Source organism: Alosa alosa, chromosome 18, assembly GCF_017589495.1.
Source record: "Alosa alosa isolate M-15738 ecotype Scorff River chromosome 18, AALO_Geno_1.1, whole genome shotgun sequence".
Taxonomy (NCBI): Eukaryota; Metazoa; Chordata; class Actinopteri; order Clupeiformes; family Clupeidae; genus Alosa; species Alosa alosa.
The window spans coordinates 17,829,980-17,841,139 of NC_063206.1; positions in this window are offsets into that span (position 1 = coordinate 17,829,980).

The window sequence follows — 11,160 nt, forward strand, 5'->3', positions numbered from 1 at the left end:
CAGGGGAAAGTGGGGGTTTCGTGTAAAAAAATGGGAGGCGAAGCGCACCGTATTCCCCAATATGTACGAAAACTGAATGAAAACGCACGTCTGTTTTGCGGCGAAATATTTCCGCCTTGTAAAAGTGTCCAAATTGCAGTTAAATGTGTCAGTAAGAGAAACATTCAAAAACAACAGAATCACTATTTATACTTTTCATAACACCAGTTTTGCTTTTTTTGTCTTGATGTCAAATGCAACCTTAACTTTCGCTGGCCTTTCTAATGTCTTACTTTCACTTTCACATCATCCACTTAAACTTTCCTACTTGCTAAATGTGTGTGTGTGTGTAAATCTGTCATAGCCTATGTGCACAAGTAGTTTGCGTAGAACTACTGCTCTTCAGTCTTCATGATCTCCTTGCTTGTTGACATCTTATCATAGTGCATTTCATGATCGCTAAACGTTTGATTCCTTTTAATGTTGTCATCATTTCATTTCATTCAATTGGGCTTGTAATTGAAGTATGCGTTCAGATGTGAACGTTCGCAAATTGCAATAGGGGGTGGAGAAAGTCGCTGATTACCCGATGACCTACAGGTATGATAAATAGCACGTAAACTGAAGATCCACTGCATTCGCTTTCTGCGGTTTGGCCAATTGCGTTGATAATGCTACGTTTGCAAATGTACGTACACCTGGCTCTGAGAGAGCTTTTGGTCTGAAGAACCATATCCCACACGAAGGTTCTTCCATGGTTCTATGTGAAACCACAACTCACTCTACTACGGGCCCTCTGCAGATGAAGAACTGGGTTGGTCTTTTTTTTATTACATTGTTTTTTTTCTACACTAGCAATAGACCCAAACGGCCCTTACACTCCAACGCCGAGACAAATTGTCCAGACAGAAACAACAAACTTCATTTATGTTTTTATCTCGTTCTGAAACAAAGAAGCAGTGCTCTTGTTTTACTTGTGCTGTGCCAACAAAGCTAGAGCACTCTCTCACACTGGTCAGTCAGGCACGCACGCACACACACACACACACACACACACACACACACACACACAAACACAAACACACACACACACACACACACACATTATGGCCTGACGACCACCCATCTATGGGAGATGAAGGAAGCCTGAAACTCAGCCCAGTGTTGAGAGGCAGATGGAGGAGTCTGCCATTTCTACGGCGCCCCTGAGAGTATCACCATGGATACAACCTCTGATGTGATTTCAGAACTTGGGCATGCATCAGAGGGATCAGATTACCTCATAGCAATCCTACTCTGCGGGAGCAGGCACGCTATTATTGCATCATAAGAATCAAGTCAAAGAAACCAATGACCAGTCGGCTACAGTTTGCTTAGGCTGGGGCAGCGTGGAATGGCCTGTAGCACAGCCCTCACGCCTACCGAGGTGCGTCCTGTAGAATGTAGAGTAGAGTGTCCAAGCGTCTGACCCAACCCTATGCTGAACCTTAGTGCTATCGAGGGCTCGAAAAGTAGGCCACAGGTACATGAACTCATCTGGACTTCAAATGGAAGTCATGCAGCTGTGGGAAAACTTGCGACCGACCTGTGCAAACACAAGTTCCTGGAATCTATGCCAGTAGGCAGGAACACAAATAAAGCCTCATTATCTGAAAGGTCAGCAGAGTAAATACTCTACAGGACAACATTTGAACGCTGCCTGTCATGAATATGAATCTGGAAAACACCAGAAGCAAAAGCAAGTTGTCCTGATCCTACTGTGTGTGTATGTGTGTGTGTGTGTGTGTGTGTGTGAGTGTGTGGTATGTGTGCTGTGTCTCTGTGTGTGTGTGTGTGTGGTGTGTGTATATGAGTGTGTGCTGTGTGCCAGGTGTGTATGTGGTGTGTGTGCCGTGTGTGTCTTGTGTGTGTGTGTGTGTGTGTGCCGTGTGTGTGTGCCGTGTGTGTGTGTCTGTGTGTACAGTCTTAAGATGGATTGAGAGGGGTTCAGTTTCTTCTGATCCTCCTAAGTTACTCCACCTGAAGGAGTTTATTAGATAATGCAGGGTGCACTGCACTGCACCCTCGTACAATGACCCTGTGTGTGATATGGTACACACTTTAAGACACACACACACACACACACACACAGTTAGCAGTGAAGCACCGGCTAACAGGCATGCACCCCAGCATTTGAAATCCTGCAACCCAGACACCGATACCAGCGCCATTACTTTAATATGAAAATTACAACCATGTGAAAGATCCCTCGAGGTTCTCACTGACGCGAACACACAAATGCATACACACACACACACGCACACACACACACACACACACACACACACACACACACACACACACACTCACATACACGCACACACACACACACACACACACTTGCACACCGCACCATACCACATCACTGCTTGTGTTTTGCCTCTTCAAAATTAGGCACTTCAAAGATGTGCCAAGGACAACACAAGCTGTAGCTGGGTCCGGCTGAGTTGTGCGCAATGCTGTTGTTTCGTCCCCCCCCTCTCCTTCTCCATTCTGTTTGTTTTCTTGCACGTCTCTGTCTGTATCTCTCTCTTTTTCCAAATGGAAATTTTGAGGTCCATTGGGTTTTGCCTGCTCTGCTTGAAGGGCTTGATTGAAGAGAATCAGATGATGAGATGGGTAGCAGTCTTTGTGTGTGTGTGTGTGTGTGTGTGTGTGTGTGTGTTGGGGATGTTAAAGACAACCTCACCATGCAGAGCTCCAGAACACGACTCGCATGTGTTCTTTATTTGAAACCAGTTTGAACGGTAAATGGAGCGAGGCACAAACTGGCACTGACACCAGTGGACACGCACACACACACACACACACACACACACACACACACACACACACACACACACACACACACACAAACACACACACATACAGTATGCGTGTAGTCACACTCCCTCTCTCTCTCACACACACACACACACAAAAACAGACACACACATGCTAAAGCATACACATGTACTCACAAACTTACATGTACACACACACACACACACACACACACACACACACACACACACACACACACACACACACACACACACACTTGTCTACACACAGTCACACACATACACTCACACATTGTTTTATCGCTCAAAGCTCTGCTCAAGTAACCACATGACCAAAACCACAATATAGATCCACAGTCCACATGCACACACACACACACACACATACAGAGAGCCTTCCAAACCAACCGATCATTCATATACATGTTCCCAAGGTTCATATTCCCAAAGCCTGAACCAAACCTCTCACTCTCTCACCCTCTCTTGCTCTATATTGCTGTCACACACTCTTTCTTTCTTTCTTTCTCTCTCTCTCTCTCTTCTCTCTTTCTTTCCATAAATAATAAGACCACATTAAATGTTGTTTCAGACACATACAGCACATTTAACTGCCTAGATTGTGTTGTTTTGTATGTTACACTTTGTTACACATTGCATTACGTAACAGAAGGCAGTCCCAAGCCATGTTAGAGACATTCTGTCCACTAATGGGACTAATAAACTGACAAACTCCTTTACCGCCAACATCTCTTCCAATAACTGGATTTTCTCAGAAGATGACTTTGTTTTCATTTTTAGACAAGCATTTGTGTTCCTAAAATGTGGGCCTTAAGAGAGGCATTGTACATGTTTTGTTCACACTGTATGGGATTATTTTTTTATGGGTATTCTGTTGTCCTCTGACCTATAGAGAACTGTGTCACTGTTTCATGCCTCAGCAGGTGTGTGTGTGTGTGTCTGTGCTTACCATAAACACACTGCATTTTAGTCTGTTACATAATACAGACATCTGTGCTGACCATGCATGAGGACAGTGACTCAGTCACCCAGTGGTACAGTGAGAACAAAAGCAAAAGCAGACCAGGCGAGAACATGATCCAAGTCCACTGGCCCAGATAGATAATAATCTGTACCCTGTGCTGACTGCTGTCTTCACACAAAGACCTCATTAGGACTCTAGGATTTAGAGCTGCACACCTGTAGAACAAAGTGTATTTTCTTTTGTAAAGATGTGTGTTTTCTTTATGTGTATATGTGTTATGACCAAGCCTTCCACATCTACATATTCCAGTTTATTTTCTCTCCGTTGAAATAAACGTTGAGAAGTGTTTTCCACTAAATACTGCATTTTCGGTCTTGTAAAATGTAACACAGTGGTGGCCTATGCTTCTGAAGCACTGGATGACTGAGTGCTGCAGTTCTTTTGGTGAAGCTGTACAGCGTGTGTTCCTCACTGGCACGGCGGCACAATGGGCTGTGAGTGATGTTGCACCAACTGCAAAGCTACAAGCCAAAGTGGAATGCTCCAGTCTGCCAGTGTGATTCCGGAATAGAGGAAGCCCAAATCACGCCAGATGTCAGGAGAGATTTCACAGTCTCTGAGCAAAGATGCTGGTGAGATTTTTATCACGGCTGGGCAGTTGGTGTCGGGACCACTGAAGGTGGCTCAAGTTAAGCTTTAGACACACACACTCAAACACAAACAGACACACACACACGTGCTGCACGCGCGCGCACACACACACACACACTCAAACACATACAGTACACACATACACAACTCAGTAGTGGCTGTGAAAAGACCTCCGGATGAAGAGAAGGCCTCTGTTCCTTAATGCAGCATGCTGTGACCAAGAGCTGATTGAGCGACATGGCCACTGGAAATGTTTGAACGGTAATTTAATGGTGCCGCTTTTGAAATAGGGATTTGTTTGTGCAGGGATGTGTGTGTGTGTGTGTGTGTGTTTTGGGAAGAAAGCCCTGGAAATGACTGTGCTAAGCACAGTAAACACAGTAGGTCAGGCCTAACCTATTTGTTCTGCCATAAACATGAAAGCATTTTCTGCCCTGAAGAATCTTGTGTGTTTGTGCATGTGTGTGTGTGTGTGTGTGTGTGTGTGTGTGACTAAGACTGCAGTCATTTGTGATTGTGAGTATACAGTGCTTATGTGGGTTTGTGACAGAGTGAGTTACAAAGAGGTGTGTGTGAGTGTGTTTGTGCATGTGTACTGTATGTGTGTGTGTGTGTTTAAGTGTGTTTGTGCATGTGTGTGTGTGTGTGTGTGACTAAGACTGCAGTCATTTGTGATTGTGAGTATACAGTGCTTATGTGGGTTTGTGACAGAGTGAGTTACAAAGAGGTGTGTGTGAGTGTAGTGCCAGTGTCATTCATTTATTTTACATGTCTTACAACATATATACATGCATTCACAGTCGAGTGAAATCAGATATAAGCATACAAAGACGCTTAGAACTCACGTTGGTAGCACACTGAATGCGAATGCACGATTTGATGCAGGCAAAAGTATTGACTGTTACTAACAAAGGTTTTATAGCAATATTATAAATGTGGCGACAGAATAGCCTAGAACTTGGGTAAGCCTTGCGCTTTAGTAGCCTAATTCGGTGATAGCCAAAACTAATGTGAATCACGGACTATCCTACAACCAAAGAAAGTAAAGGTGATTAGTAGGCCTACCTGTGTTAGCCAAATAAAGGAGGGACTGCACCCTTCACAAACCGTGAAAATAAAGTTTATTAGTTTTACAGTTGACTACAGTTGACAGTTCACCATCAGTCCACACAAACAATTCTGGTTTCCTTTGCACTAGCCATTTTCGTCTGTTTTAAAGCGCACGCTTTTGCAAGTTTTGGTGAATTTCTGTAAAGACACAGTGCCACCTATAGGCCTGGGGTATGAAGTAACGTGTTGAGTCGTGTTGAGATGGATCCGTTTGGACGCAAATATTCTTGATACGGTTCCAGGGAAGACGGAGGTAAAAAAGATCGGTTTGGTACGTGTGGACTAGGCCTAAGACTGCAATCATTTATAACTGTGAGTAAACAGTGCTTATGTGTGTTTGTGAGAGTGAGTTACAAAGAGGTGTGTGTGTGTGTGTGTGTGTGTATTTGCGTGTGTGTGCGTGCGTGCGTGCGTGCGTGAGTACTGAGTAAGTAGATGCATGAATGGGAGAGGTAAGGACCAGTGGTGCGCGGGTCCGGTCACAAGCAGCCCTCGCTTTCCCGATATTTAAATCAACTAGACCGTAACTCGTACCGCAAATATAAATTAAGACAAAATGACCCGCTTATTTACAAAATGTGCAGTTAATTTAGCCTAAAATGGAGTGTATCCTTATTGAGCTATGTAAAACCTTTACATAAACAGGAACAGAAAGCCCTCATTAATCACGTCAGCAGGTTTGTGGCCATCAGGCGTCGAGGAGCGAGAGAGAATTCTCTTGTGTGTCACTCCACATTGGCCTACCATAACTTCCAGACTCTTCACTGCACTGTAGCCTATATTAACTGCATTAACACACTAATTTTTGTAAAATAAATTAATTGATTAGTTAAATTGTATGCAGTAGAGCTACACACAACTAGGCATGCCAAAGACAGAATGTTTGCGCAGGAGGGAGAATGTCAATGATAGCGCACGCCAGTGGCGTCGTTAGACCTGGGCATTCGGGGCTATAGCCCCGATGGGCCACAACAACAAAACTCTAATCGTGAATTAAATAAATAGCCCCGTAGAAGAGACTTTTGTGTTTTGTGTCCATTGTGTGCATTAACGGCAGCACAAGAAAATCTGACGTGATCTGGGCAGGTTTAGAATCATTTGTTGCAAAATGTTGCAATTTCAATTATCCTCTACGCTATTACGCATTGCTGTTTCGTGCTTCTACTAACTAGCCTTAGCGAAATAAGTGTACAGAAGGACAAATGGATATTAGAAGTTTCTTTAGAGAAAAAAGGGCAGAGCAGGGACAAGAAGTGGAAACTCACAGTGTGTCATCATCTCCGCAAACCCAGGAGGACATTTCGATCAGCTAAGTTTCAATATATCGTGATTTACTATTGAATCACATGCGCAGTAAATATGGTAAACCTGACCTCGTTTGAGGGGGCTTCCAAGCAATGCATTTTGGGCTTGATTTTGACAGAATGGAACTTTTTCTTTGGGCAAAGGTTTGTGATAGCCTACACAACCCAAATGCATTGCTTTCAAGGCACCCATAGCCCATTAATTGAAGGGGATGACGTCCAAATGTTTATCCCGAGACGAACGCTCACACCTGTGCACTTGACAGAGGTGCATGACGATGTTTATTCTACAGGCTATTTTAATGTCATATTTTGGGTGTTGTGTGTGGTGCACTTTGGCAGAAGAGACGTTCTCCTTACACGGTCTTTAAACATCAAAATATTCAGAATGCCGTGACGTGAGTCATTACAATTGGCCTTCCTTTTCATTCTCAAAGTAGGTTAAAATTGCATGTTCATCAGCCCGATTTTCAAAATCTCTAGGGGGAGAAACCCCCGAACCCCCAGACAAAAAGAACTCTAACTTCTGTGCTCTAGCCCCGAATGTTTTAAATAGCTAGCGACGCCCCTGGCGCACGCACACAGCAGATACGGGACTTGTCACTGTTGTTGCCAACCAGCTAACAAGGATTAGCTAAATCGCAAAAGACAAGACTTCAAGACCATGGACATACATTTCTCTTTCGAAAACAGAAACGATGAAGGCAACCTGTGCATAGGTGGCTGTGTGTAGTCTGTGTACCATAACATTTATTCCTGCAGGCGCTCTTTACCCATAACATCCCTTATCAAATAAACACTATACGTGTTTAACACTGGCTGTAGGGTAGGCCTAAGTTGTTTAACGTTGGCTGCACATGGTCGGTTGGCTGACGAAAGGTGGTAAAGTATCATCATTATTTTACTGAGTTACTTGTCATTAGGTCTTGTGGCAAACCTAAAAAATAGATTCATTCATAAAACCTAACACTTACCAAGATGTCACACACACACACACACACATACCATACACGTACACACACTTGACCTTAGGTCAGTAGACCTTGATGATTACTTCAACACACGACATCAGGAGCTGACAAGTCTCTTCTGGCACACACACACACATACACACACACAAAGAATGTACTGGGAGCAGGCCCCAGTCATGCCCTCTGTATAAACACGCCTCACCTCTCCCTCTGGGACAATCAATGAGTTACCTCTGGCAGATGTGGGATCACTGTGCGCCAGGGGATTGTTGCTCCAACGTCAGGGGAACGTCATTGGGGGATATCTTTCAGGAAGCTGAAGGGCATAGACTTGATGTATGTCTCAAGTCACATATGATAGCCATCAAACATCATAATGTTATTCTTTTTGGTACAGAACTTCCTATTCCATATGGATACAAGAAAACACAACTATATTATATCTATAATTGAGTGCACAGTATCAAAAAAATAGGGTAACACTCCATAATAAGGTGCCATAATAAATAGCAAACTAGTAATTACCTAACCCTTTGTTAATATTTGTTAATTGTTACTAAAATATCTATTTGGCACAAGTTAATAGTTTTTTCATCATTAATTAAATATTAGTTGTTTGGATAAAATCTGGATGTTAATGTTTTAACAAATCTATTAACTAATATTGTATTAATATTTGTTAATAGTTAACTAAATGTCTTTTTGGCACTAATTAAGTCATTTCTTACATCATTTAAATGTTAAATGTTTATTTACAAACTATAGGTTAATAGAAAAGTTAATTACATATTATTATTTATCTACTTGTTAATTAAACTGTGCTTCTGCCTATCCCATTATGAACCACTCCTCATGGACCCTTACAATAAAGTTGGTTGCTTAATTCAGTGTTTCTCAAAGTGTGGTCCGGGGACCACTGGTGGTCCGCAAGATATCCCAAGTGGTCCGCGAGCAGACGTGGTAAAAAATAGTATAGATGAGTTTTTTGCAATATTGAACCAACTTGTATGTAAATCTAAACAGTTCTGCAACACTGCCTATGTAAGTTATGCCAATTTAAATCATGAATCCTCTGACACAATAAGCAAAGTGCAAAGACAATTGTGTCTATTAGCTAGGTGGTCCGTGAGGTTTTTTTTACTGGTTAAGTGGTCCTTGGTCTGAAAAAGTTTGAGAAACACTGGCTTAATTAATATATTAATAATATCTATCAGTGTGGGGCCCCTTATAATAAAGTTGGTTAAGCTTAATTAATATATTAGTAATATAGTAATATACACAGACGGATTATAATATTATATCTACACAGACAGACAAAGCTAATGACATGAACAATGTTGATACAGTAGCTTATGTCTCACAGTCTGAAAATCCTAGTACATCCGCACAGGTGAGGTCTAGATTTGGTCGCATTCTCAAGCCAGTTGACAGACTGATTCAAACTATGTCAAGACAAGATATTGTTCACACACATCCGCTCATGCAGGCTATCTGCAGGTCAGTGTTTCGGGTTTTCATGATTAGACATAGTTATAGTTGAGGTCATACACACATTTGGTAACATGGTTATGTGGTCCAAGCTTTTCTGATTAGCTTTATGGAGAATTTATGGAATTTATGGTTCATGGCTTTATGGTCTTGTGGGGTGTATAAGGCACCCTACTGACAGTGGTTGGTTGTGTGAGAGTTTGCACACCTCTTCTTCCACTTCATCCTTATTGGATACCTTTGTGGTTGGCTGTCCTGTAATTGGTGACCCTCTGTCTAGTGTTTGAAAGTAGTGTACTTTTTGCCTTTGGAAGTACTATTTGGTTGCTGCTTTTGGTTGGTGAAATAGACCTCTCCAGAATAAGTCCCGCCTCCTAACTTCCGTATCCATCCACCCTTCGGTCGTCAAATGTCTATGGGAAATAACATGGCGTTTTGAAAGATCGTACCTGTCAAACTCTGTAGGTGACAAAGTAGAAAAAGCTGCTGGGCAGATTGGCCTACACACTTCTGCCATCTAGTTTCCACTGGATTTTTGATTGTTCGTTGCGTTTTAAGTGGTATATTATACTACTTAAACGGCACATTAATCAAAAAAAATCCAGTGGAAACTAGATGGCAAAAGTATGTGCAATCTGCCCACCAGCTTTTTATACTTCACTACCTACAGATGTTTTACCGGGTATGATATTTCAAACGCCATGTTATTTCCCCATAGACAATCGGCGAAGTTGATGGATGGATCTACGGAGGCGGATTATTCCTGGAGAGGTCTATTCAGGGCAGGTGGGTGTAACAGTTAGAAATGTAGTTTAGTGTTTGTATGTGATTTTCGCCGTAATTATGCAGCTTTATTGAGATTGGAGTTTTGGAGAAACGGTATACTGCAGCTCTGCTGCGTTTTGTCCTTGTATTGTTGCCGTACCCGATCAGAAGCAGTATGCTTTGCATAGAGCATCACAGTCCCACCCACAGCCGATTCCGGAAGTAATAATTCAATACAATTTCTCCACTGACAATTGGGTTTAAGCCATAAAAACGTAACCATACATGGTAGACTTAAAACCAGCTACGGCTGTACTAAGCGATTGTATATGCACATATAGAGGGCGAAAATTCAAGGGGCACCAACCTTGTTTTGAGATAAATGTCAAATTTAAATGTCGATTTTATTTGTGATGTCTTGGATAAGTACCTCATTACCCATAATCCTGACCAATCCCACAATGAAAATCTTAATGTGAATAAAAACTTTCTAGACAAACATTGGTACTTGTATCAACAAAGATTGTGGTTTATATATCAGACAAACTTAGTCAGGGCCAATACACCATCAAATAGAACACTGTAAATGCTAGTTTAAACACTTAACTTTTCAGGTTTTCTATTAACATGAATTGTTGTTTATAGGAAACATCAACTTAGTCGAGGCATAAAAAGCCCTGTATATCCTCATTAAGTACTTAAACTTTTGAACTAGCTAGCTAGCTGATAGCACAAGCTGGATGCTACTACCGGCTAGACACTGCAGTAAAATGGTTAGCAAACCGTCCGTGCCCCCGTGAATATTTCACTGTTTCAAGGACGAAATCAAGAGTGTCCAAAGGGGTGAAACCCACTTTAAATCGGGTCACATTATTGACTGTTGTGTGTCCGAGGGTCAGTTTGTGGGTTTTGTAAGGGCCAGCATGAGGGACAAGACCTATAGTTGTGTGGTGAGTAGGGGTGTAAAGATTAACCGATACGTATCGGTATCCGTTTTTAACGTGTAAGATACGGCTACATCGATACGTGAAGCCCCGTATCGGAAAAAAACTGAACTGAACTGAAATGAACCGGTCGTTATATCGATT